Source organism: Amblyomma americanum, chromosome 1 (assembly GCF_052857255.1).
Source record: "Amblyomma americanum isolate KBUSLIRL-KWMA chromosome 1, ASM5285725v1, whole genome shotgun sequence".
NCBI lineage: Eukaryota > Metazoa > Arthropoda > Arachnida > Ixodida > Ixodidae > Amblyomma > Amblyomma americanum.
In genome coordinates, this window is record NC_135497.1 from 159,135,848 (window position 1) to 159,163,440 (window position 27,593).

At 48.1% G+C, this 27,593-nt stretch overlaps 1 long non-coding RNA gene across 1 annotated transcript in view; it reads right to left on the minus strand.

The window, feature by feature from the left end:
- Positions 1 to 27,593, minus strand: part of LOC144136632 (uncharacterized) — a 176,446-nt gene that overhangs the window by 39,717 nt on the left and 109,136 nt on the right. The window contains exon 2 of the long non-coding RNA XR_013315648.1: positions 1,488 to 1,670. This is a non-coding gene — a long non-coding RNA (uncharacterized LOC144136632). The remainder of the gene's footprint in view (positions 1 to 1,487; positions 1,671 to 27,593) is intronic.

Here is a 27,593-nt window from a genome sequence, read left to right on the forward strand (position 1 = left end):
CATCAGCAGAAGCGAAGCTTTAGAATGTTGAGAAAGAAGCCTAGTAGCGCACGTGCGCCTTCTTTTTTTCTTTGGGTAGAAGCAAGAATACAAGAATAGGCTCGCACTTTGGTTTCTTTCTTTCGACTTACGCTTTTTTTTTTCACCAAAACAAAGAAACAGGCGTCTGCAGGAGTTTTCAATTTGCACTGACGTGGCGTACTTGTGACACTAGCCTCGTAAGGTGATCATGGCAAAAGCGACTTGGACTGATTGCTCGCATTACAATCATATGGTACACCTGCGTAATAAAAGTTTAACAATCTGAACACTTAGAACGTTCTTATTCTCAACCTAATTTTAAAAAAATTGGAGGACGCTTAAGCTTCGCCTTTTAGAGTGGAACGCGACAGCGTGTTGCAGCACTGCCATGGAGTCCACGGAACGCCATCGCCCGTTCGGCGCGGCGCCTTGCCCGTTAAACAAATCGCTTTGCCACGTACGGTGAAACGGACGCGCGGAGCGGCAAACCACGTAGAAGCGCTGCCAGGCGCCTTGCCAAAACGCGCGGGACTCAAGTTGCAGTTCGTCGGCACATCGTTCCCGACAAACCCAATGCCACGAACGCCAGCATAGCTTCCGCGCCGAACTAACGGGCAGCAAGCCGCACGCTTCGTGGTGAACGCGCTTTGGATGCGCGCTGCGTTGTTCGCCGCTCACCGCGTGAATCCTGCGTGCCCGCACGGCCCCACTGCGCCCGAACGAGAGATATGTCAGACGCGTCACTTCCTTTCCTTAAAATCAATTTTCATTTCATTTTCCTTTCCTTACGGCGCGGTTCGGGTTGCCCACCGAGATATGTGACAGACGTCCCTTCCTTTCCTTGCGCTGCCGTCGCGCGCTACCTGTTGGGGCAGTGGCGTACATTGCGAGGAGGAGGAGGGAGAGTTTTCGCTCACGGCCGTCGCTGACGACACCGGCTTTTGGGCGACACGAGCTCCTTAACGCTATCGCGTTAAATGCAGCACAGTGAACTCAACCCAAGCGACTACACCTAGGGGCGCACGCGTGTGGTCTGGTACTCAGTCCTTTGCACGTCTTTAACGTGTGCACAGACATGCGAGACAGTTCCGAAGACATTTCAGGAAAGGAACAGCTGAAATTTTCAGTTACCGTTTAATTGCTGCTTCAAGTTGACGCCAAAACCAAAAATCTGAAACGTGCTACCTTATGAAAGGAAAGTCTGCAACTGCTAAGGCCTAGCACCGGTCACGAGCACTGAAGTTTGCAATCTGGGCATTTTCATCGATTAGCGGGTAGTGTAAGCGGCCTGATATGGGAGTTGCTGGAACTGCAAAAGTCTTTTACAGCAGGTGTATGAAGAGGCAATCAAGCATAAATTGCTAAGAATTTTATCGCCTTACTGGCTGATAAAATCATAATCTTATGGCACTACAAAAGCATTTATGAAGGAGGTATTGATTTTGATAATGACTACTTTTACTTACGGCTTCTTTCGTCCACTGTTCGCGGTGTGAGGCGGATGTCCAGAAAATACGGCATGGCAAAATATCGTTTGTACATTCCTTGTCAGTGGCAAGTCGCCAGTCGCTAAATGCTTCCCTATGAAGCTTGTCATTTACGTTTTATTACTGGTGACTGCGAGCACCTCTTGATATATGACATCCATTCTGAGAAAAAAAAACAAATTATTCAGAGAAACTAAGCGAGAAGTGTACCATATGTACACAACAGTCAGTGACGCATTAGTTTTTCCCGGTGGAAATAAAAAGCATAAGAAAACACGATATACCTGCAGTGTTTCAAACAAGCCCACAAATAAGTTGTGTAAGATAGTCGTTTTCAGGTAATAAGATGGCCTTTAATAATAATAATAATAATTGTTTGGGGGGGGGGGGGGGAATGGAAATGCGCAGTATCTGTCTCATATATCGTCGGACACCTGAACCGCGCCGTAAGGGAAGGGATAAATGAGGGAGTGAAAGAAGAAAGGTAGAAAGAGGTGCCGTAGCGGAGGGCTCCGGCATGGCCTTTGCGGCATATTAAAATCAGTGCTGGCGAACGTCAGAAAGAAGTGAATCATGATAACGCGGTTAATTCAATTCTAATAGTTAGCGTCTTAACTATTAGGGATGGGTATTTGGTTCCAATTAGAGATTTGTAGCTAGCCATTAGTAATAGCAATATTAACACATGAGTGCGCTGACTTCAGAACAATACTAGACGCTGGAGAAAAAAGACAGAAACGACATGCACTTGCTCGCGAAGACTACTGCACCTGTAGCCTCGTGTCATTTCTCTCTCTGTTTTTTTTCCGTGTCTAGTTTCATGTATTTCTTGGATATTTTTCGCACAAAAAAAGTGACGCTCAGCTTGAATTTGCTATTTAAAATATCTCGCTTGGGAGGGAGGTCCCCCCCCCCCCCCCACCACCTCAATCCGACCTGCCTAAGCCTTTCTTGTTGCACGTTTACGTGACGCGTCTTTTCTAATCCTTGATGTTTGCCCCTCATGCTTCCTTTGTACGGTATGTAAGCGAATGACATTCATAAGCTTTATGCAGCAATGCGCGTGACGATTCTGCGCGAATCTTTAGTTTTACATACACTCGACAGGGGAACCAGTAAAGACTTCAGTGGTGGTTGCTGACGGCATTGCCCAAGAGGACAGTTGCATCATGTTAGTCCGCCTCGTATTTCGCAGCGTCACATCAGAGCTGAGATCCCCGAGAAGGAACACAAGATGACGGCTTGCTGCGTTTGCGTACACCGAGGGGGGACTCTTGCACAGTCCTCTAACGGATCTCTAACGTCACTTTGACGTCAAAATCCGCTGGGAATAAAGCACGCTCCCCTGCCTTATGTGAATCGAAAGCAAAGAGTCGTTACGTGGACGTTCAAAAGACAAGATTGGGACTGCGGGTATGCATGACGGTGGAAAAGAGAAGACAGTATGAGCAAAGATCCAATAAATTACATGACAACGCTCGCTGATGACGCGAATGGCTTTACGTAAAAGCAGTTTCTCCTGCTCCTGATGTTTGTTTTTTCTTCTAGCGAACGTAGTTGGTTGCTAAGAAACGCTGCCGCATATGATGAAGAGAGTCTCGGTTTACCAACTGCAGAAATGTTCCTGTTTTTTTTTTGTAATTATGGTTGGTGCTCTAAGAGACACAATTATTGGTCGAAAGTTCCCTTCACTTCTAGTCAAACTGCAGCGAAACTCTCATACGTTTTCATGATTCTAGGCCGCATTTTGGCTTCCAACCTAAAACCATGAAAAAGCCGAGGGTTGTCTTAGTATGGGTGCTCGCCTTTCCACTGGTTACCCCCACAAGCTACGACAGAGAAATCGGGACTTAGAGTGATTGTCTGCTTACAAGAGCTTAAGAGTCTAAATCCATTGTTCGCCACCGGCTTGAGTAGCTTTCATATCAGCCACGAAACAAGCGGCCCGCGAACATTTCCCGTCATTTACTCATTCCGAAAGAAGTCGGTTTATAAATCCGGCTGTTATTTATACAACTGCGAGTTTCTTCCTCTCAAAGCTAGGGGGTGGAGTCAAGATGGTCTTGTTAGGTAATAATATGAAGTGAAACCGTCGGAACAAGCGTATGTGCTGCCGCCGAAGCACGTGTACCTGAACAACAAATATCAAGCCACTGTTCGATTTTGACAGATGCTCCTTGGTTCGGTTCACTTTGTTTCTTAGTTGCGCCCATCGGGCTTCATTTTCTCCCGTTACGAGGTGATCCGTTCTTATAGCGGTTACATGCCGCTCAAGGAGTATTAGATATGCGCTGTCCGTGATATTCGCGGAAAGCCAGTTTTATTAGTGTAGTGATGTGCAATCATCAAAGAGTGGAAAGTCATGGAGCTGCTGCGAATATGCATGCATTTGTGGCCACCCGCACAGGCAAGAAGCATCGTTGCTCTGACGCGGGCCCGGATTACGCGAGTATAATCGCTTTCCGGGCTCGTGCCGGAACACGAATTGGTGACTGCATGCGCCCCGAGTGAGGTCTGCTGCTGCTCATAAAAATGGAAATTCTCTCTTCCCTTTAAGAAGGCGCATGCGACCAAATATTTCAATCCGTATAATGCATTCCGCGCCACGCGCATGCTCTTTTTGCTCGGTCGCTCTCTTCGTTCGTACGCAGTACTGTCTGGCAGCTCCCAGCCTGTCATTGCGTGTGTGTGTGTGTGTGTGGGGGGGGGGGGGGGCAGAGCTTGCGAGTGGCCCGCCAGGCACGTTATCCTTGAAACTAGGCTTCTTGCGCGTGTGCCAGCCTCTCTGCCGTAGTGCTGTTTGCTGTTCAAGCTTTCCGCTCTCGAGTGTGTTGCTTTTATTCCGAGGCGTATTCTTCTCCGTTGGGCTGTAAACGAGACTTGAAATTTGGCGTTGTGTCTTAATCTAGATTCCACAGTCTGCAGAGTAACGTGAAGTACACGCATAAAGAACTGCGCTGTTTACGCGACACGCAAAATAAGGTGGTTACAAAATAGGCTAATGAGTGCTTGCCTCTGGGCATGCATTTTTCACGCCAAGAACTACAAGCTACCCTGCGGTACTGCCCGTAGGAGGTGGGAAATTTCGGGAGTTTCTTCCGGGGCACACAGTGCTTGAGTTTCTCTGTACTCGTGCAGAAACGTGCGCGCAGGGGTAGTCTGGACGGACGATACCAAAGCATAAGTTTACGTAGTTTAAAGAACGTGAACGTTACCGGTTTGGCCATCCTTCACGGTGCCCAACTGCCACTGCGACAGTCGGCACGATGCCAGACGTGTGGCAACGGGGAGTGGACTTCCTCGAATTGCAGGACGTACGGCAACTGCGTTCGTTCCTTGTCATTAACTGAGATGGATGGTCGCGAGCATAGTGCGAAATCTCATCACTTGTTTACAACGCCAGTTACGTGCAGCCGCCGGAAAGAGGGGGGCCACGAACCTGAGAATCGGAGCTCGCAGAATGGGGGCACACGATGCCGGAGGTAGAGGGCGCCGCATTTATCCATACTAGTAGCGAGGGGGAGAGAGTGCCGGGGCAACCTGCCAACCCGCCTCCGTTTTCTCCATTAGAGGAGCCGTTTGATAAAGTTATAATAACACGGCCAATCTCATTTCGTGTCCCCGTCGCTATGAAACTCAGTTATGGCGGCCACTGCAAGAGGGGGCCGCGACACGCTCGCCGGGAAGCGGATCCCGAGGGGTTTTATTATTTACATATCTAGCGGACCGAGTTATGCTATTATGTAGCCGTAACCCCAGGTCGGGGTCGTGGGTCGGGTCGCGGGGGTTCGCCTGCCGGGGCCGCTCGGCGTTCCTCTGGGAGCAGCGAGCGCGGGGACGTCCGCCGACTGGCGCGGCTCTGCGGGACTCCGGAGGCGCGCTTCAATTGCTGTTGATTCAGGAAGGTGATTCACACAAGTGCTCGCTCGTCGGCGCGTCGTGTTCTGCATCGCGGAACGCCAACGCTGCCGCTGTCCCCTCGCTGGCGTCCAAAAAGGGGTTTCCCCAGTCTGCCCGAGGGGCTGTTTTTTGTCCGGCCCGTCTGCTACGGCTCTGTTTTCTTGCCTAATGCAATTGGCCTTTCTCGCGCTGGGCAGTCTTCGTTCCACCGCGGCGTCCATCTATGCTCGTGGTCCTACGCTTGGCGGCTGCTGCGGGATGCCTGCGCGAAGGACGTAGAAGTGATGCGTCCATTCGAGTGTTTGTAGCTATTACACGTGAAGTTAGTTCAGCGCTTACACGTCTATTGAAATTCAAACGTTGTACACCAGCTTCTTTTATTATTTGTGCGCCTACGTCGCCTTGTTTTTCGAGAAGACATTTTGTGAAACAAATGTAATGAAACGCGAAGCATGGAACTACAAAAAAAGCACATTTGCAGATGTGCTTTTCGCGCCCACACACACGTACGCGCACGCAAACGCATCAAGAGGCTCGCATTGTGAAGAGGTGTAATGTTTTTTTTTTAAATTCTTTCTCTATTTAGGGGCACACTGTGATTTTAAAGTTTACCAAGGTTCTTTTCAGTCTAATCGCTACTTGAGCAGAAAAATAATTTCATTGAGGTAATGAAGAAGGAATGATAAACAACTATAACTAAAGGCAACAGGGACGATTATTAGGTGTGTGGGAGAACGGGTTACGTGCCTGCAAAGTTCCACCTCGTGAGCACCTTTTATTATGCTTCACCAAATAGCCCAAACCACTACTCTATAGTGAATAGCAATGAATGTGCACTTCCGAGATGGGCTTCTGTCTGATGTATGAATCTGAAAGATGCAAGCTTCATCTTCCTTGCCTCCTCTCGCTAATTGAAAAATGTTGCAGAATCTAAGAGGGTTGTACCACAATGGCTCAAAGCAGATATCAGTTGTCATTAAAGAGATTTATGCCTTTACGAGCCCCAAAATACACTTGCCCCTCTCGCCTATAACGAATCCATCAACATGCTTCGTCAGCAGCTGCTTACGTTCTCAAGCCGATTTGAAATACAGACTACAAGGTATGACGCCCGTTGTTATAAACCTACACTATGTAAAAATATGAGTACATCCGTGCTTTCAGCTGTAGCGCGGGCCAATAACATGCGATTTACAGCCAAGATGTGTCATTTTCTCGTCGATCACATTCTTGAAAATAACTTACAGTCCCAATCGTCTGCTAGGCATCAGAATAATTTACATAAGAAATGCGGTACCTTATTTAATAATGCATATATTTCTTTGTTCTTAACGCCAAAATATATACGGAAACCTACTTCACTTTAAAAACTTACTTTACATTTTCACACGAAAACGTGAAGTAATTTCTAGCTTATCTATCTGCAACTGGTGTCGCAAAAGTGGGCTCATTAAACTGTTTCGTGTTTTCATTAAATATGAGCTTTAAATTTAGTTACCTTGGTTATCATTTGCTATGTTTGTAATTTACTTTTATTTTGAAGCCGCCACTTCGCACCTTTCGCGCCTGCTAAGTGGTATCAAACGAGAGAGTAGGCTCCGCATCACACTACTACTGCCAAGAACGGCCTCTTGGGCCTCCGCGGTGGCTCAGTGGTTACGGCGCTCGGCCGCTAACCCGAAACGCGCGGGTTCCAACCCTGCCGTGGCGGTCGAATTTCGTTGGAGGCGAAATTCCAGAGGACCGTGTACTGTACGATGTCAGTGCACGTTAAAGAACCCCAGGTGATCGAATTTTTCGGATCCCTTCGCTACGGCGTACGTCATAGCCTGAGTCGCTTTGGGACGTTAAACAGACCTTTTGAATTTTCTGCGACTTTTTTTTGCTACGCTGAAAAGAGTTCTACAATTGTGGGTTGATGCTTGTTGGGCTAGTTGGTTAAACATGACTTCAGTGGCAGCGCAGGTAGAAAAAAGGGACGGGATAGGACACAAGAGTACACAAGAGGACACTAGATTTGGAAGTCAGCGCTCTTTACTCTTGTGTCCTATCCCCTCCCTTCTTTCTACCTGCGCTGCCACTGAAGACAATTGTGAAATTATGTGGAAGTTGATTAATTTATGTACATATATATTTTTATCTGCCCTAACACCAGCAATGTTATAAAACGCTTGTACGGGGGAGATTGTGGGGGGGGATCAAGAACACATTCTACGCATATGCAAGAGTACACGGAAGAACCATAAGTGTAACGATTGGATGCAAAATAGCTTTTTCTTTTTTATTTAGTTATTTCTTTTGCAACGTGAACCAAGCAAGCATTATATTCGCTGTAAAGTCGACGTTGTACGCATACTGCATCACGTGTAGCTTAGGACAGGCGGAATTTGATCTCACAAAACAAGAAATGCTTTCACTACCACCTTCCTCCCTTCCCTTACGGCGCGGTTCGGGTGTCCACCGGGATATGTCAGACAATTACTGCGCCATTTCCTTCCATCAAAAACCTTTTTTTTCTTTTCAAGTAGACACGGACGTAGAGAGTAGACACAGAGTAGCCACATAACCTCCACGTGGTGAATTTCTCTTTTGAGAAAATAAAAACTATTAAAATCGAGTCTGAATCGGTGACGACAAAAGTGTGAAGCTATCGCGAGCCGATGGTTTTAACAGGCAGCAATAGTGACAGACGATTAATGCGATTGATGCGGAGGGGTGTAGTTAGCATTGCGACTCCGACTGTGTTACCGATTTGTGTTGAACTGAATTCCCTCACACCAACGACAATTAAAGTTTCGATATGACGGTTGATTTGTTTTCATGTTGCGCAGTTAGCTCAAATCATATGTACACTCTCCATCAGTTTTTCTCTTTGGTGGTGGTTCGGAGCTTTTCACTCTTTTACACCGAGTTTTCAAACCGCCAACAACACCGGGTTTTGCCCATATTGACCCAACTAATGCTAGCACATTAGAGCTCCACCCTCCTATCCACTTTCCTCATCTCCACGACCGAGAAATGAGACCGTTACTGCGCTTTCGGAGTTCCCGGGTTCGAACCCGACCGTGGCGGCTGCGTTTTTATGGAGGCAAAACGCTAAGGCGCCCGTGTGCTGTGCGATGTCAGAGCACGTTAAAGATCCCCAGATGGTCGAAATTATTCCGGAGCCCCCCACTACGGCACCTCTTCTTCCTTTCTTCTTTCACTCCCTCCTTTATCCCTTCCCTTACGGTGCGGTTCAGGTGTCCAACGATATATGAGACAGATACTGCGCCATTTCCTTTCCCCCCAAAACCAATTATATTATATACCACTGCGCTTTTCCTTTCTTCAAAGCCGATTTTCGTTCTCTCTTCCATATTTCATTCCCTCCTTCATCCTTTCCCTCAAGGCGCGGCTGCGATCTCCCCCGAGAAGGGAACTCACGGGGAATCGCGCCTTTCCTTTCCTTTTCATTTTCACTCGAGGCTTCACACGTCGTTGTCAATTTTTGCGATGATGGCAATACTAATGCCAACGCATTAAAACTTATTAAGTTTTAAATCGCTGGATACCAGCCAAAAGCTTGCATTTGGAAGTCTTGGAGGGGCGTCATAACATACCACAATTAATGTAAATATTGTTGCGCAAGTTTTACTGCAGAGTTGCTTTTAATGCCCTTAAGAATGTGCACGAAATACGAAGTGGTTACGGCAGGATCACGTGTTCCTATAATCATACGCCTAGCAGGGCTCGTGTGTTAGCCGTTGACGTAGCGCGTGAAGTTATGCGTGACCGTAGTTGTGTCAGCGCGAGAGCATCCGTTATCGTGTTCCTTTTTTTTCATTTTTTGTAGCTCCTTCAGAGCGCAGAAAATATCGTTTTAAGGGCAGTGCGCGCACTCGTGAGCGAACTTTGGTGAGCCTCTGTGCATTCCTCGAACACACGGGCTTGACGTCCCGTCTGTTCTCCGTCAGGTAGTTACACGAGTGACCGAACGCTCCGCGAGTTCTACCTTGAACGATTAATAACTGGACGCCCCACTCCAGTTGTAACCTACACAGTGCTGTGCGCGTGTGTGATTTAATTCCTCTTAAATGAACTAATCACGCGCACAACCTGGACACATTACTTATTGTGTAAATAGTTTGTACATATTACTTCTCCTCCTGTCCTCTATTCCTGTCCCCTCACCTCTTTCATTTCATTTCTCCATTCTGCCTGCTGTCCTTTATTTCCGCTGCCCCAGCTCAGGTGCTTCAGTATCGATGGCAGATGCCGGGGCTAGCAAAAATCTTTTCCTTCCTTTTTACTATTATTTTTAATAAAACCACTACCACCACCACCAAGCTTTTTCTTTTTTGATTGCTGCATTGGGGGTCACTTTTGACGGTCTGCTTTCAAGCCTGTTTTTTTTCGTATCTGTAGCGCTTCAGAAGTGTATGATCATTTAGGTTCAACTTAATAAATAGAAACTAAAATAAAAGGACGCTAGACCTAAGCAACCGCCAAAAATAGTGGTACATTTTTATTCTTTCAACATGTACCTTTTTTTTTTGCTACCCTTGGCGCATGTTAACTGAAGCACCCTGAATAATCGACTGAGGAAGCTGTGGATTATTCTGGGTGCTTCAGTTAACATGCGCCAAGGGTAGCAAAAAAAAAAAAATCAACAGAGGAAGTTGTGTGAATGTCCGGACCCTGTAGAGTATCTGTTACGAGTCCAATTGGACTCGTTTTTGGAAATGTGGCGGGGAGTTTGAAGGATGCTTCACTTCCGCCACCGGTTGGCCCGGTATTGCACTGCCTCCAGGATCGGTCTGGGTCATTATACCGCGCGTCTTTTCTATCCTGTCTTTCTAACCCATCTTTCTACTCTCCTACTATCTGCACGTGGTAGCGATTGTGGCTAGACTTGAGCCAGTGGGCAGGCCTGCGCACTTTCCTTTTCTTTCTTCCTGGCAACAACAGACAGTTGTGCACGCAATACGACAACCGTAATTACGAACAACGGCCATGCACACGCTTCTATTCTTTTTCACTTTACTCTCACTTGGTTCCTTTTTTGTGACTCGACAGTTTTTCATGATAGATGCGGAAAGTCTAGCCTCATTTAAAGTTCGCATGTGCAAGCTGTCGTTACATTTAAATGCTCTTAAAGATCGCACACGCGTGCCTGATAGCTTGCGTTACAAATTTTCAATGTGAGTTCTGCTAGTCTCAAGCTAATCGATCGTGTCGGTTGTCCTTTCATGCCCAAAGCTGCCGCTCAGCCGTGTATTTGCTCTCTGGCAGAATGCATCAGCTCAATTCCGTTAGCTCTCGCTGGAGAAACACGACGGTGCTACATCTTTGGGAACATAGCCTCACTGTAGCCATACAATGATGGAGGTCGTGACGGCCAGGACAGTAAGTCATTTGCATAGGCAATGAGTAAAACTGCAGAATGGGACTTATTGACGACCGTAAAACACTTCCCCTTCCTTTATGAGAAAGCGTGGTAAATTTACTGCTCCACTACAGTCGCTGACGCGAACCAGCCGGTACCTGTTTTAAGAGTGGGAAAGCAGAATGTACAGCCCGAAGAGGAGTAATTATCATTCCTGTTACAATACGCGACAATGATATCATCCCCGCTCATGGCGTACGTCCACATGCACTATATACCTGTGAAGAACCGCGCCCATATAGTACCCCGCGCTTTAAAATTGGCCTTTGCATAATAAATTTCCCGTGTTCTTTCTTAATTTCAATCACCAGGGCCTGCGAACCCGCTTGAACGTGCACAGCACCTCTGGCGCACGACGCACAGGCGCGCACCCGTCGAAACAGGGGGAGGGGGGGGGGCAAGTAAAGCGACGCAGGGCATAACGCGTCCCATAACGACTTCGACGGCCCCATCTTGCCGACGAATTAACATCATCCTTCCCCCACTTTTGTGCACGTTTGTTGTGTAAATGTGGAGCGATTTTTGTCGCTTCTTTACTGGCTTTTCGTGAAGGAAGGAAAACGAAAAAAGTTCCGAAAAAAAAAAGCAGGGAAAAGAGCAGAGAAGACGACGAGAAGGAGAAAGGAAAGGGAGTTTTGCATTCGGAGGAATTCTCTGCTCCCATGCCGGGATGGGGGGGGGGGGGGGGGGGGGGGGGGGGCTTGTTTTCCCCAGCCCGTTACTCTCCAGCGACAAGCCGAGCCGCGGCGTGGCGGCGCTATCGGGCGCGCTATGCATTTTTGGCGAGGGCCCGCGTCGCAGTCTCCCCGCGAGATTCTTGCTTATCGGGGCCGATTTCGGGGCTCGGACACGCGTCGGGCAAAACGAATCCCCCATAGAGGCCCATTATCTCGACGGCGACCCTCGAACGGCATATAAATTATGAGTGCCTGGGATTTAGCGTCCTTCGCCAGACGCGCCGCCGCTGTAAGCGCTCCGAGCGCCGTCGCCCTCGTTGGCGGGCGGGGGAGACCGGGTCGCGCCCTGCGCGCTGCTGCGACGCATCGGCGCTTGTAACGAGTTCTTCCCGGTGGCGCGGGGATGGGGCCCTCATTTGCATGTTGTCGCCGGATTTCCAGCTTCCGATACGGGGACGATAATAATGCTCAGGATTTAGGGGGCGCGCGTCTGCTCCGTGCGTCGTGTGCCTCGGCGCGTATGCCACCCCGGGAGAGAAGAGCGCACCGTCACGCGGCGCGAGGCTTTACGACGACTCGGCGGCTCTAATATCTTGATCATAGCGGCCGATACGCGGCGCCGCGAATGCGGGAAAGTTTCGTCCAAACTTTGCTGCAGTTATTAGCGACGCACGTCCCGGCTAGTTTCTCGCGTCGTCGTGTATAACTTGCTCTTCCCGCCCTCCACCGCTCCCTCTCCGCTGCTGTGGGCGCCATCCACGTGAACGGCCTTTGTCGGCCCGACGGTATTGGCGGGTGGAAGGTTTGACTCCGTCAAATCCTTCATCCGCGCTTTGTGTTTCACATCCGGATACTTTTGCGCCACCACGTCGAAAAACGATTGGTTATGAAATTTCCTTGAGTCGTAGTGTTATTTATTCGAACACTTGGATGGCGCCATGCGAAGGAAGAGAGAACGTGTGGACAGAATTGCTAACTGACAACATGGACGACAGTGACTTGGAATGCTTCCTCTACCTTGCGAATAACCGTGTGCCAGGAGATATAAGCAGGAGCCGGATTTCAGATGCAGTTCTGGCATAATAACTTTGCTGCACGTAACAGTGTGGCTGCTTTGTTGAAGACCTGGTACTGTATTTACAAAATCGTTTTACGTCTGTGATCGACCAGGACTTTTCGGTTTGGCTGTCATGATTAGGGTTATCGGCTCGGTGGCTATAATGATAGCTCACCGCTCGTGCTCTGTACAATCATGAAATGCACTTACGGGAGGATAAATAATTTCGCCTCGGCTGAAGTAACTTACGAAGTCATCGCTATGCGAGGAATTCCGCATTGTCGAACCACCCGCTTCTTGGACGTAACTCTAAGGGGATAATCGTAGCTTGCTCTGTAAGCCTAGGATCAGCGGAATCATGTCGCACTGCTATTTAAGGTTTTAAGTCATGAGCAGACCAAACTCGCATGCGACCAAGCGGGCTGTATAGATACAGACTGCCATGCAAGCACATCGTTGGGATGCTGCTGCGTCCACTGCGCCCGAGTTCTTCCCCGGCGCGTGTAATGACCACCGCGAAGATCAGGGCGCGTCTCCCAGGCCGGCCGGGCGTCCGAGGCGTGCGGCGGACAGCGGGCCCAAAGTGGACCGGTTGTGTCCCCGGGGCGCTCCTCTTGGGAACCGGGCAGCCGGCGGACGCACGGGGTGAATCACCTGCAAGGAGGGCCGCGACAAGGGGCCCCTTTTACGAGCCTGTTCCCGGCGGCACTTGAGCAGCGAACCCGGGCTGTGTTGAGTGCGGGCCCTGATCGCACGGCCCATTGCCTCGGGCAGGGTCAGGCTCGGCGCGGGGTCGGCCGGCGGGGGTCAGTGGTCGCCGACCAGAACGACGTCCGTCAATGGGAGAATGACAAGCGGACCCCGCGCTGGCCGCCTGCGCTCGACGCGCACTGATGAATGCGCGTCCCTGTCCAGACGCCGGGGCGAACGCTCAGCTTCGTAAATCTTGGCCCTACTCCTCCCGTGCAACGGCGACGTGACGTACCGTTTAGTCGGCCCTATAGGCCGCGAGCTGCGCTGGGCTAATAATAATAATAATAATAATAATAATAATAATAATAATAATAATAATAATAATAATAATAATAATAATAATAATAATAATAATAATAATAATAATAATAATAATAATAATAATAATAATAATCGGTTTTGGGGGAAAAGAAATGACGCAGTATCTGCCTCATCTATCGGCGGACACCTGAACCGCGCCGTAAGGGAAGGGATAAAGGAGGGAGTAAAAGAAGAAATGAAGAAAGAGGTGCCGTAGTGGAGGGCTCCGGAATAATTCCGACCACCTGGGGATCTTTAACGTGCACGGACATCGCACAGCACACGGGCGCCTTAGCGTTTTTCCTCCATAAAAACGCAGCCGCCGCGGTCGGGTTCGAACCCGGGAACTCCGGATCAGTAGCGCTGGGCTCCAGCGAAATCGTTTTCAAATGAGTGCGCAGTGCACGGAACCATTCCTTAATTAAATAAAACGAAAATAAAGCAGCGTCTGTCCAGGAAGTTAACTGGTAGCAACTCATTACATTCTCTCCACTCTAAGCTCCCAGCCCAGATTTGGAATTAAAACTTGCTGTTGGCGCGGGAGCACCGAGAAGAGTTACAGCGGTGGAGCAAAGGATTTATTCGGTGACAGCACGAGTGAGCAACCAAAAACTGTGTGTGCGTACCTGCGTTTGTGTGTTTGTATTCAGCATTTTACCAAATCTAGTTCGTGTTTCTTGCGAAAAATTTTGCGACACCTCGCTTTGAGTGTAAGCCAGCCACTCTGCACAGACCTGCCTGCCTTCCTAAACATGGTAAGCAGGAAAAAAAAAAGAGAAGAGATAACAGTGTTTACATTTAGAATAGGGCGTAATCGCTATTTTTATGCCGATGCAATGTGAAAGTAACTCGATTGGGGTAACGGTGCCTCTCAAATGAAATGTCCTATTGGTACAGTTCCTCCGCATCGTCATGCTGGCAGTGCGCGTCTCTTTTAAGGTTAGGACAGGCTGAGTGTCGATTACCGACTATCGTAATTGTTTTTTTTTCTGCACAAAAGCTTTTCATTGTCCTCCTCTGCACACACTCCAAGACGCTTCCTTCAGTTAGTGCGCAGCAACATGCATGCTCGCTAATCACTGCCTATATCGATTCTCTTGTACTGTGCGTGTGCTGTGTAGGGGCTGAGCTGTTGTGTCTCCAGCTTGTGGTGAAGATTCGAAAGCTGATATTTGGTATGTGGGGCTTGACGTGCTATGTGGGGCTAGGCCGCGCATGTGCTATGAGGGACGCTGTAAGGGAGGCTCCGGATGAATTTAGGCACAGTAGGGTTCCTTACCATGCACCAACAAGGCCTAGCACACGGGAGTCTCTTGCATTTTGCCTTCATCGAAATGTGGACGCCGTGGCCGAGATTCGGTTTGGTTTGGTTTATAGGGGTTTAACGTCCTAAAGCTACTTGGGCTATGAGGGACGCCGTAGTGAAGGGCTCCGGAAATTTCGACCACCTGGGGTTCTTTAACGTTCACTGACATCACACAGTGCACGGGCCTCTAGAATTTTGCCTCCATCGAGATTCGACCGCCGCGGCCGGGATCGAACCCGCGTCTTTCGGGCCGGCAGCCGAGCGCCATAACCACTGAGTCACCGCAGCGGCTTGGCCGAGATTCGATTCCGCGCTGTTGGTCTCAGCTGCCGAACGCTGTAATACCTTAAGACTTAAGCCACCGTGGCAGGTACTCAATAGCTATAATGTCTGTTCGTGTCTCGACCTGTATATTCACCATTTTGGAATAGCCAGTAGATAGTTATTCCGGCACGCCTTGCTCTCTGGGATGTTTATGCCTTGATTTTCTTAGTACTCGTGGCGTAACTTGGTAACCCGCATTCTATGTCAGCCAAAGATTTCCTTCTTGGCGCCCTGGTTAATAAACAAGGCAATTTATTTGCTAGCTTGCGCATCGAAATCGAGGTTCATGTCCAAATCTAGCTCTAACCAAGAAGTTCCGGATGTCACTATCTTCCCCTTTTCTGACGGTCATCCCGGAAAGTACTATAGGTGCCTTAGAGGTTGACTGCACGCTTTTGTAGATACTTTTTGCACCGCCCACAGCACCGGAAACTAAGGTGAAATCTGACGGGCTAAACAACGCAAGGAAAGATACCTCAATTTTTTTTTCTACCAACGTGCGTGTATTCCTTCACGCTGATGCACAATCTTGGCACCTATACCATTTCGTGATATTTTTTTTCACTGAAATAGAAAGTTTGTTACTCTACTGAAAAGTTGATAAACGAACGATGGGGTGATCACATGGATATACAAAACTGATAAAACATGTGTAGGCGACGTGTTGGAAAAGGAGCGGCAGTAATAATTAGTGTTGGTGTTGCTATGCTGCTGGAGCAATCCAGCTTTCATAAGAAGTATGGTACAAGCTATGTGGAAGTTTGCGGGACGCGCTGGGTATTAGAGACCTTGCGCGAAGAACGCACAGGTTTTACAAGAAAGCTATCAAGGTTTTCTCTTACCTCACATAAGGAAGGGCATGAACAAATTATGCAAAATAAAAAATAGCAGAGCGCTGCATATATGCAGTTAACAGCTGTCGCTGTAAAAAAAAACTAGATTGTGATCTTTTTTTATTACTACGCATGCTTCAGCCTCTGGTGCTTATATGCCGTGCATTTTTCTGCATCGCCGCTGTGGAAGCTCTGACGGCCACAAGTTTTTTTCAGCACTAAAAAACAAACAAAAGAGTTTATAGTTCGGTTTAGTAAAACTAGAACGAATTGTTTGTGTTCGACTAATGAGAACATTTAATCTTTTTGAGAAGGTACCCTAATATGTTTCTTCAATCAACCGAGTGCCCCTCAGTCGTAGGCAGAAACGGGAGGACGTTGCTTCGCGTGCAACGCGCATTTGTGAGCGCGTCTACGGGCAGCTCACCTCCTTTACAGATCAGCAAAGCAGCTCAGGAAGTCGAGTCGCCTACTCGCAAAACTTCGGTTAATTAAAAATGATGCCCGAGAGCGGGAAGCGACACACTCGGCGGTTTCTCACAGGAAGCACCTTCTTCAGAGACATTCATTTCCGGCGCCCTAACGGGGGCGCCTGAAGACGTCTCATCTCATTGGTCCCTGCCTCCAAGCTGCTTCTGTTGAGGATTACATATTGCCTCCGCATGGTGCCTCTATTAAACGACTTCGGAGTGCTGCAAACTCACTACCCAAGTGGCGTGGCGGTTCCTTCTCCGCTCTCCTTTTATTTCCTCGTGCGCCTCCCCGCGTCTTGGCATCTGCGGACGCGCCCGCAGGGAAAACCCAGCCCCGTTCCGTCGGCGGCGGCGTCGACCGGCTCCGCAAATCAATGCCCGCGCCCCGCGAAATATTTATATGTATGCAGATTTCGGCAGCGGCAGTGGCCCAGCCCTTCCGTCCCGGGCGAATCTGCAAGCCTGTCCTCGCCGAGGAGACGGGCAAACAAATCAGCCAGCGCGAAACAATGGCACGCGACGAGCCGAACCAACTGCGGAACACCCACTTTTCCATTTTCGAGTCCTCCCTCGTCGGGCGTGCGACTTCTTCGCGCGCTGCCGTCACCGCGGCACCATATTTCTCCTTCTCGCCGGCATCCTCTTTCCCCTCCTTTTGTCCCGACTCCACGCGTGCCGCCGTATTCTAAGCGGGCGCGCTGTCTGCTTATAGAAGCAGCACAGCAGCGGGCGTGAAGTCGCCGATGAGACAGAGGCAAATAAGGGATTACTTTTTCGAGCATGAAATACGGCGTCGTCGCCTGCCGATCGAACGCGGCCGCCTGCTGGCTGTGGGAGGCCGGCTGGCGCCCGAGTTCGCGTCCCGCGCGGCGGCAGGCCGCAGCATAATTTGTGCATTTGAAACAGCGCCAGCCATGATGCGCAATAAGCCTGCATTTGCCAGCATAGCGCTGCCGTCTCGTGAATTTTGAAAAGCCCAGATCGTTCTTTTTTTTTTGCGTTATCTCCATTTCCATTACTTCTGCGCGCTGCTAAGGCATACTCGTATGGTTACTTGAAAGTGCCCTCAAGAAGCGCGAGGTGGTTTCAGCTCACGCGTTTTATGCCACTAAGTACGGCATAATAAGTACAGCCGCAAGACTACAATGTACTCAATGAAGAACAAATTTGAGCATTTTATTTATTTACTTCGCCTGAAAAGCGCAGCCAAGCACCGCACCGATGTTGAAGAGGTACGGGCTGAGTTTGAAACTTTTTCTCCATATCTCCGAGCCAAAGAAGAATTAGCGAACTGACCTGGAGCAAGGAATTCGCATAAACGAGAGAAGAAATAATAATATTACATCGATGAGGGTGCGCCGTCGACGCTTGATAGTTTCGGGCAAAGAAAACGGTCAGATATTATTAAGCTAGACAAGTTATACCAGTCAAACGACAAATTAGTATTTCTGTTGCAAAGACATGACCTCAGAAGCTTTGCATAGAACTGTAACTGAACACTAACGTAGAGGTACGGAACTGATATCAGCCAATAACAAGCAGGCTCGCGTTTGTCTTGAAGGGACACTGAGGAAAACTCCAACGAGTTACTGTTCTCAGTCAAAAATTGATTCCTTGGTTCTTTCTGGCAATGCTGATGTTTTTTTCAGCAGAAAAAGTCTCATTTATCGCCAAGAAAACTGGATTTAAAATTTTTCCCGTCAGTCGCTTCAAACTCTTGACATCCTTACAGGAAAGAACGGGTTGATAGCGCTTTGAAGTCAATGGCAGTGCAGCGTAGCCTCTGGTATCCGCGCTAAAAAAAAATAATTCTGTCCACGCAGGCATTTCACTTGCGAAATCGCCCGGTGGTGGCGACACCTGTACTTCGTTCTCTGGTATTTCCTAGCTTATAAACACCCAATTTCCGCTGAGAGAGGTCTTTTAGTTATTAGAACGCGGTACCCTATCGATGCAGGCCAAACTCCTATTTTACTTCAGTTACCCTTTAAGTTAGTAGCAACAGGTAATTTGAAGATGGACCACAGGTTTATTCATCGCATTGCTTGCATAATAACGCTCGCACACTCAATGCAAATAAAAACAGCAACACTTCCACAATTATACAACCCTGAAACTTAAAGCAACATACTAAAGCAGCATGGTTGTCCTTACTAACTTAGGCGCTGAATTTCAACCCTTCCCTTCTCGCCTTCGCGAGGCAGACCACAGCTATGCATGGGAGGTGGCTATATTACGATAATCTTTCTTTCTTTACTTCTTTATTTCTTTCTTTGCGTTATACGCAAAATTGGATCACATAGATGGATCCATGCCCACTAAAACGGCAAATTTGAGAGGTGGGGAAAGATGTAAAGTCTCACACATTCCCTGTTGTTGTTTTTTTTTTAATTTTAACAAGGTCGCTTGGAGGCCACCTAGAGGGTCTCACTTTTTTTTTTTTTTGTCCTGAAAGCCGCTAAATTCCTGCACCTCCACTCAGTGCACAGCAGCCTCCTACCTCCCCTCCCCCCCTCTCGAAAAAAAGAACAAGAAAACAGAAAGCTTACGCTTACATGGGGTTTCCGACGCTATTGTACGAGGGCGCTCATCTGAGAACGAGTGTAGGAACTATGTGCCGACATCAGTTTGCTAGTAAGAACACCAGCCGTAAATGTTTCGCGCTTTTGTTTCTCACAAAACGACCGCAGAAAAAAGTTTGTTTCGGCGGAGGATGTGCGTTGCAGGCGTTTATGAGGATGACGGTGAACCAATGCGTAGATGAAACCTACTCTTACATTTCAGTATTCGGGCATTACGCCTACGCTGTCAACCTTACGAATAGCTCTGTCCTATGCATCAAAAATCGATAAAGAACCCTTCTACAATTTTCGAACGTTGTAAATAAACTCGCCCAAGCGCTAGATCGTATTGTCATGGATATCTCAGCCAAATATCCCCCCTCCTCCCAACCGACGTGGAGTACGCAGGATTGCGCAGGAAAATTGGCTAGCTCTTTCCATCGATTTTTTAAAACGCGCGCCCTCTTCGTTTGATTTGTCCACGGGCATGGATTTTGAAACGGCTATTCGTCAGACGCCTGCAGGCATGAACGTCATCCAACAACTGCAGCTAAAAAAAAGAGCAGAATAACGAGCTGTCAAAGTGCGTCCACGCAGCATCGGCGGCCCGGGCAATGACGGGGTCGCAAGATAAATAAACAGTAAAAACCTGAGAAAAGCAGGACGACATGATTACGCCAACAATGACGTTTCACTTAGCAGGACCTGTTCAGAAGCTAGGACTACGCGAGGAGAAGAAAAGATGCGAACAGCACGAAGGGTGAATTTTAATTCCCGACAACTCCGCTTCTATAAAATTTTGAAAATTTTTGCTCGAAGTGATTTGCGAAGGAGTGCCATTCAACATCAAATGCAAACCGACTTTTTGTCACAAGTGTTTAAGAGTCCTTTGAAGATATTTATTTTAATTGGCTACGATCTAGAAGTCCGGTTTGAATGGTGCTTACAGAAGTAGAAAACATTGACTTTTTTTTTGTACCTGGCTTCTGCTTAATAAACTTGGTGCCGAAGCCACGTAAGCCTATGTTTCATCTATTCCGTCCATTCCTTTTCATTTCCTCGCTTGGTCTTACAGCCTCCCAGACTTGAAAGTCAAATAAAACGAAGATAGAAGAGTGGGCTGCCAAAAACTAAAACTAAAAAGGCCCAGTCCGCACCTCCGAAGGAACAACGGGCTACATCAAACGGACGGGGAGCACTAAGAGGCGACAGGAGTGTGCGAATCCCACAAGCTTTGCTAGCCGCGGCCAACGCTGGATTCCCCCAAAGCATACCGCCACCTCTGTGGTTTTCTTTTGTACATACTTGCAAGGCCCGACGCTGTCCGGCGCTGCCGTTCGTAGACTCTTCCTGGGCATCGGCTGTCCAATAACGCCCTCGGGCGGACAACGTGAGTGATGACCTTCGCCTCTAATCAAACTCGGCTGCTGCCGCATTTCTCAGCCAACTGGGAAAGCGTTACAAGCTACCACCCCGCCTCGGTCGGTGGTGATGGCTGCAATAAACGCTATCTGTTTTTCGACATCCTAGGTTCCCTTTTACGCTTTTTTTTCGCCTTAACAATATTAGATTCTTGGTTTCAGAAAGTCGTTGTCCTGAGGTGCTGTCAACTCGCAAACCTGGTGCTTTGGGAGAGCAGGTCATCTGGTCTCTGCTTCCACCTAGATGACAGGCGTAAATTTTCGCATGTGTTTTTGTAGTGAAAACAAATTTTAACGCGCGTAAATTATATTCAAATGATACAAACGTACGGTAAAAGCACACAAGCAACACGAAAAAGAAACCAAGATGGCTTCCTCGTTACAGGTTTTAACCCTATTATTTTCATACGTATTCTCTCTCTCTCATTTGGTTTGTGTGGACTGCAGTTGTAAGAGCTCGGCAAATAAAAAATTGTTCCGCTTAAGTTCAATCCGGCTTGCTCAAGTGAATACTTGAGCAATGCTTCTTTAGTTGCAGAAACAGTTTGTCGAGCTTTTTATTTGTGCTGTACAAATAGGTTGAACACTTTTTGAAAATGAATATATTCATCTCATGATCTGTCAAGATATAAGGATACAACTTTCTTGGGATGGCGTTGCGCACACGACAAGACGTACACAGGAAAGAGCAGAAGATGACAGATAGAGCGCAAATCGCTCTATCTTTGCGCTCTATCTGTCATCTTCTGCTCTTTCCTGTGTACGTCTTGTCGTGTGCGCAACGCCAACGCCATCCCTATAAAGCTGTGCACCAACTCCCCCAGCAAGAAGTTCTACATAAGAATACAGGTCGCCATTGCGCGTGCCCGCGCGCGCGCGCATAGACAGACAGACGCACACACACACACGCACACACACGCGCACAAACATTTTACTGATTTCCCCTATCCTCGCGTGGGCACAGTAGCGGGCCATCTTACATGGACATGGATCTGTTATGATCACACATAGTGCGATGCCACCATGCCAGGAGTCTTGGTTTTTTTTTTATGCTTTTCTAAGCCGAAGGATATTCGATGTCAAAATGAGTAATGAATATGGCCAGTAGGTAGTCGGGAAAGCTATGGAATCATGTTGCACGTGCCTAAAAAGGGGAATAGAAAGAATTGGACAGGTGGAAGTCTTTTCCTCCTTCAGGGTGCTTCATAATGCACAGCGTTCTTCATTGTGCCTTTTGTCCCTTTGTGACTGCTAAGTGAAAAGGTTGTGTTAAAAATTGGCTACTCGAGGTGAACACCTGCGCTTTTTTCTTGTGTCCTCCTTCTCCGGTTATTTTTCTGCGAAAGAAAAGAAGTGGCATCTTTGATAAAAAAAAAAGACCTGAAATAATTCTTGCAACTAGGTTTATGCTCATGGAGGAGCGCAGCCTTAATTATTTTTATTCTTGCCATCAAGCGCAAGAGCTTTAGGACTCCTCAGCGCTGTGTGTAGCATTAACTTGATGTCTTTCCTTCCATGCCTGTTCGTTGAGCTCATTCCGCTTATGATGCGCTCTGTACTCAACAGGGTGGGGACATATAAGGAATTACAGTAACGGTTACAGCTTACATGTACTGTGGCATCGTTGGTATCCGGGATGTTGAAAATTTGGCTAAATAGCTTGCTGTTGTTGGCTGTTGTTGGCAAAGGTGGAGTGTGACACCGTCAATTGTTTACCAGAGATGACTATAAGTAGGACATATATACGAAAAGGAAAGGGGACAAGAGTGAAACCCATCACCCTTCATCCCGATTCTGGAGGGCGACGAAGTACCACCGAAATCTTCCATCAAAACCGGTCTCGAGAGCGACACGGCTAATAGCCCACATGCGGAGCGATCACGTGGCCCCTGCTGCCATGGCACCTCTCGGACGCGTGTGCATTCAGTCTCCGGGAACTGCCTGGCCCCAGCTGCTCTTTTCTTCCACGTTATCGCCTCGCTTCCTTCGGGACACACCCGCGTGCGCTCCTTGCCCTGGAGCCAATATGTGGCATACTGTTGGGATGGACGACAAAAGATCGTGGTCACCTAAGAACCCTCACTTCGGCCGCCATAGAACAACGCGCGACATCATGAGCGGTTCGGCGAGAATAATAGGAAGCTTCAAACGGCGCAGAGGGCACACAAAAGCACCGGAAGAAAAGAGAGAAAAGAGAGGGAGAGAACGGTTGGACGCGGCGCGACAAAAACAACGCCAGTGCCGCCGCGGCCCGGGCCGCGCGTTGGTCCGGTGGCGAGCCGCGGCCGGCGTGTGCAGTAACGCAGAGCGCCAAATTCTTTGCCGCCGTTCCTCTACGCGGAAGAAGAAGGAACGGCAGCGCGACTCTTGGCGTCGAAAAAGCGCCTCGGCCTTTAGTGCTCGGCCCTCCTCCCCTCGTCGAATCTTTTGATTGCTGCCCATTCTTTTGTGCCTGGAATGCTTTCTTTGGTTTTCTATCGGCCCGCCACATTTCAGTGGACGGGGCATTTGTTAGCCGCGACGGGCAATAAGGTGTCTTTCATCAATTTGAAAACAGGCCTCGCCACTGTTGTTATTGGACGGTCCTCGCTCATTCTCGGTTGCCCCTCGGCTTCCAGCTGCCATCTAGTTCTTTTATTTTTGCCGGGCACTTCCTGCAGGGAAGGCCTTCGTTGTTGTTACTTTGTCCACCAGTCGGTCATCTTGTCGAAAGGAAGGCTTTCTGTTTTGCCGCAGCTCTCGCGCCTTCAGAAAGTAACCTGTGACGCACAGCAAATGAAGTTTTTGTGGGTGTGACGAGACGTCGCCTTGTACACTGGTTCATTCAAAGAGATTTCGGGCGCTTTTATCTCACGATCCAAAGCACTTATACTGTATTAATTGCTGCAGTATGTAAGGAAGAATTGTTCAAGGAAATTCTGTGTGTGTGTGTGTGTGTGGGGGGGAGGGGGTCTACTGAGCGAGTGCTTGCAGAGGTGTTTAAAAAGATAAGATATCTTGTTGACTGTTCAGCTTAGGGTTATTCATATTTTAGCGGTATATTTATCGGTATTGATCAAGCAGAGCTGGATGCTAGGTCATATCTATATTACATCTCTCACGGCATTACAAAAGGCACGACACACCATGATGTTGCCGCTGGCTTTGTTCTTTTACATAAGATCACGAGTTTACGCGTTTGTTAGGTTCTTGATGTCGTACCTGTGTTTTGCCTATGTCGTATCTTTTGCCATTGGCAACACATCGCCAACTTTCATGGATATTAGTTGTCGTCAGATGGGTTCTCATTTGAAGTGACAGCCGACGTTTTCATTTGAAAGTGGAGATTGCCTTTGGAAAATATGTTTTCTTTGTTCTTCTCCTTCTTTTCTTTTCGTAGTACCTGGGAAACACTATGCATAATCTTCTGACACTGTGACCAGAACATATTGCCAATACTGTCACGATTTATAATGGTCTCACTTAGATTTGCTGTTCTATCCAGTTTGGTTACCATCTAGTACAGCTCCTCAGTATAGCAGCACAGCTGGCTAATACAGGATAAGTGTATTTGCGGACTACACTGGTACTCATACAAGGCCGACTATATAGCCGCCGATAAGTTGCCGAATTAGCAAGGTTAAAGTAAGACTAAGGAATGCACAGAAGCGTTGGAAAGGAAAATATAGGCGTGGCGATAAGAGACAGAAAGACGGCAACATGGACTGAGATCAAACGCGAGTTGATGTTCTTGCTGACACAGAGGATGAAATTTACAAAGGCATAACATTCAATGCAAAGGGCAGGGCAGCCACGTATCCATGATTTTTTTTTTTTGCTGCATGGAGGCACCAAGGTCATTTTTTAAGGGGGAGGGGAGAACTTGATTTCGGGGGAAGGGGGTGGGTTTCCTCCCTCGCTCCCTCCCACCTTGGATACGTGCCTGGACCAGGTAATTACTCACAAGTGAGGTTATGAAATTCACTGAGATATGGTCACTGCTGTTGGAGCAGGAGAAGGTTAACTGGGGACCACTGATGAACATTTTCCTACAGTGATAATTTACTTGGATGGCGATTATGATAACTGATGATTAATTACATTTTAGGTCGAAGCAGTGCTTTAGGTCGCAAATTAGACACTAGTGCACAAATCGTGACAGTAGGTCAAACTAAGTTTCAGCGCTGGTTAAATGATACGGCACAAAAAGATCTCATACACACGCGACAGACTCTGTTCTGTGCGTATGGGGTCTTTTTGTCTCATGATTTTAAATAAGCGCTAGTATTTATGAACTCGTTTGATAAGTTCCAACTAGCCCAAATTTCCGATTTAATAGGTGAAATGACCGCTGTAAAGGTTCTGACATGCTTCTCGAAAAATTCTAAGTGACATAGTCGTCTATTGGTATACCTATCAACAGCATGCTTCTTGTGCGTTTAAATATATTCTTACTCACTCTTTCCGGATGTTGTTAGAATGAAATCTTTAGCTTGGTTGACTTTCTGCTCGAAAAATTCAATGCTCAAGCTTCTTGTATCCTGTGTCTGGTACACACAAAGGGTTTGGAGCTTTGGAAGCACAAAAACATTTGAACTGTGTCTAACGTCGTCAGCCAAGCTTAAGTCAGAAGAAATTCCATCCTTGTCTTGCCTAATAGTGTGTTTAAGCTTCAATTCAGAAGTTTTGATCAGGAGTGGATTTGAGGGGGTGGGGGGCTGATGGAGGTGGTTCCCCCCACCTCAAGGGAGAAATTTTACATTAGAAAACCATGCCGAACCCCATAATTTCGACCAGAAAAGTAGAAGAAATACATGGTTCAACTGGTACCGCCCCCCCCCCCCCCCCCCCACCCAGCCCGCCTAATTCCCTACCACCCCTTCCACGAGCGACTCATAAATTCGCCCCTGGTTTTGGTTGCCTCTGATGAAAAGGAGCCTTAGTATTCGCTCCGCCGCGTTGCCGTCTTATTATTCTCCACTGTTCTCACTTCCCTTCGTTTACAAATTCACCATTATTATTTTTGTCGTGATCATTCCGGTTGCAATATTAAGTGGCTATGTTCGCATTGATGTTGAAGCAGGTTGAAGACAGCATGACGTACACTGTCTTGGCTCGTTCGTAACCTTTTTTTGTAATTATTTAGGAATGTTTTGCCATAACATTCCTAAGTAATGAGAACACTCCGTGGAAATTATAAAATAAACAGGCTACAAACTAGCTAAGCCAAAGAACCCGATGCCGTCTTCAGCCTCTTCAAGCTCCAAAATGTCTGTTGGACTTTAGTTGGCGAGTTCATTTGCGCGGCATGATATTCATAACTGATACTCTTCATACTGAATGAACCTCTTCAAAAACTTGGTGTGCGTTGCAGTGGCCAAGATTTGTGGAGCCATATTTATATCGCCGTCTTTCATATACAACTACAATGATCACTTTTCATTGCAATCGATTATTCCTTGAGAGATAACAGACCGAATCTCTCACTACATTTATTTACAACTGTCTCAGTGCCGCTTAAGTCAAACTAGAGAAATACGTGGTTTGCGAAGCATTTCGAGGAAAAAAGTCAACATCCATAGATGACGAATACTGTGTACAAGCACAATACAGTACTCAAATGAAGCACGAAGCTAAGGTATTCTTGCATGCATAGGCGTACATGTGTACGTGTATGCGCGTGCGTGGGAGCAAGCGGAGAGCTCTAGCTACAATAAGTAAAACTACGGCAAAAAGACAACGCGACATGGGGGGGGGGGGGGGGGGGGGTGAACCTAAGACCTCGGCATGACGCAAGCGGTAGCACGACTATGGTTGGCTTGGCCTCCATCAATGGCGCCCTTTCTTCTACTTTCTTTTTGTACACTTTTCGTTCTTTTCGCCACCCCTAAAAAATAATAATAAGACACCTTGCTTTTTCTCCTAGCTGCCTCGCACAGTAAGCTTCCCTCGCATTTTTTTTCTTGTGGATCAACGGCAGTAGGCCTTTTTCAACCTTCCTTGCACAATGTCGCAAGGAAGAAGGCAAATCTGATGCAACACGTACGAGTGTTTTTGTTGCCGTCTTCGGCCCACCCGACATTCTCTATCAAGTCCGATCTGTGTACTGAGAGTACGTATGTCAGATTAGATTGTTTCACCAGTCTAGCCATACTTCCACCAAATTCACGGACCGTCTTGACGGCAAGGCACACCTTGCCCATTGAATGCACATGTGTGCCCCTGTTTGCATTGCGAAATGCATCTGCTGAAAGCTCACCCCGGTCGAATATGTCTCAACTATGCAGGGACGAAAGAGGCAGCGCAAAGCAGGAACTGAGGGTCCCCTTTCTCGGGAAAGGTGGCCGACGTCCGTTGAGCGAGACGCCGTCAGTGCGTGCAGCCAGCGCATGTGGCCCGATGTCCGGCAAGAAGAGCGCGTGCCGCGGTGGACCACGCGTGTGCGTGCGCACCCTTTCTCCGCGCTCGCCGGGGCTCGTTAAGACGGCCGCTCTCTTGACGGCTGGACCCGGGACCCTAATTGTTAATCGATATGGCCGCTTTCCTCCAGGACTCGGGCAATCGGCGAATGAATCGGCGGAGTCGACCGGCGCCTGTCGAGCGCCGCGGGGACTCGACCGATGCGCGGCACTGCGCCGTCACGGGGCTCGCTCAATTCCAGGCGGCAACCAAGAAGTAAGCCAGCACAGGCCCAGCGCCATGGCACGGAACTCGACCTCGGAAGACCTCCACTTTGAAAGCATGCTTGCATCGTCGCGGGCTGAAACAAAAACTCGTCACGAGAGACAATGCAAAGTTGAGAAAATTTGCAGGTGACCAGGCCACGAACCGTGTATATAGGATGTAATAAGATTTACTCGAAGCAGCGCCCCCTATCCCCCCTCCCCTCCTCCTGCACAAGGGCCCATGGCTTCTGCCATTCTATTTAATGTTTTGCTGCATTCAGTGCCCGTCTGTGAAGTCGCCTACTTGTTAAATGCACTTTCGCAACAATGAATTCCGTTCTCGTCATGCTTCCTTTGTATTGCCTGCATGCGGTACAAACATACCTCGGCTAAAAGAAGACTGTTAAT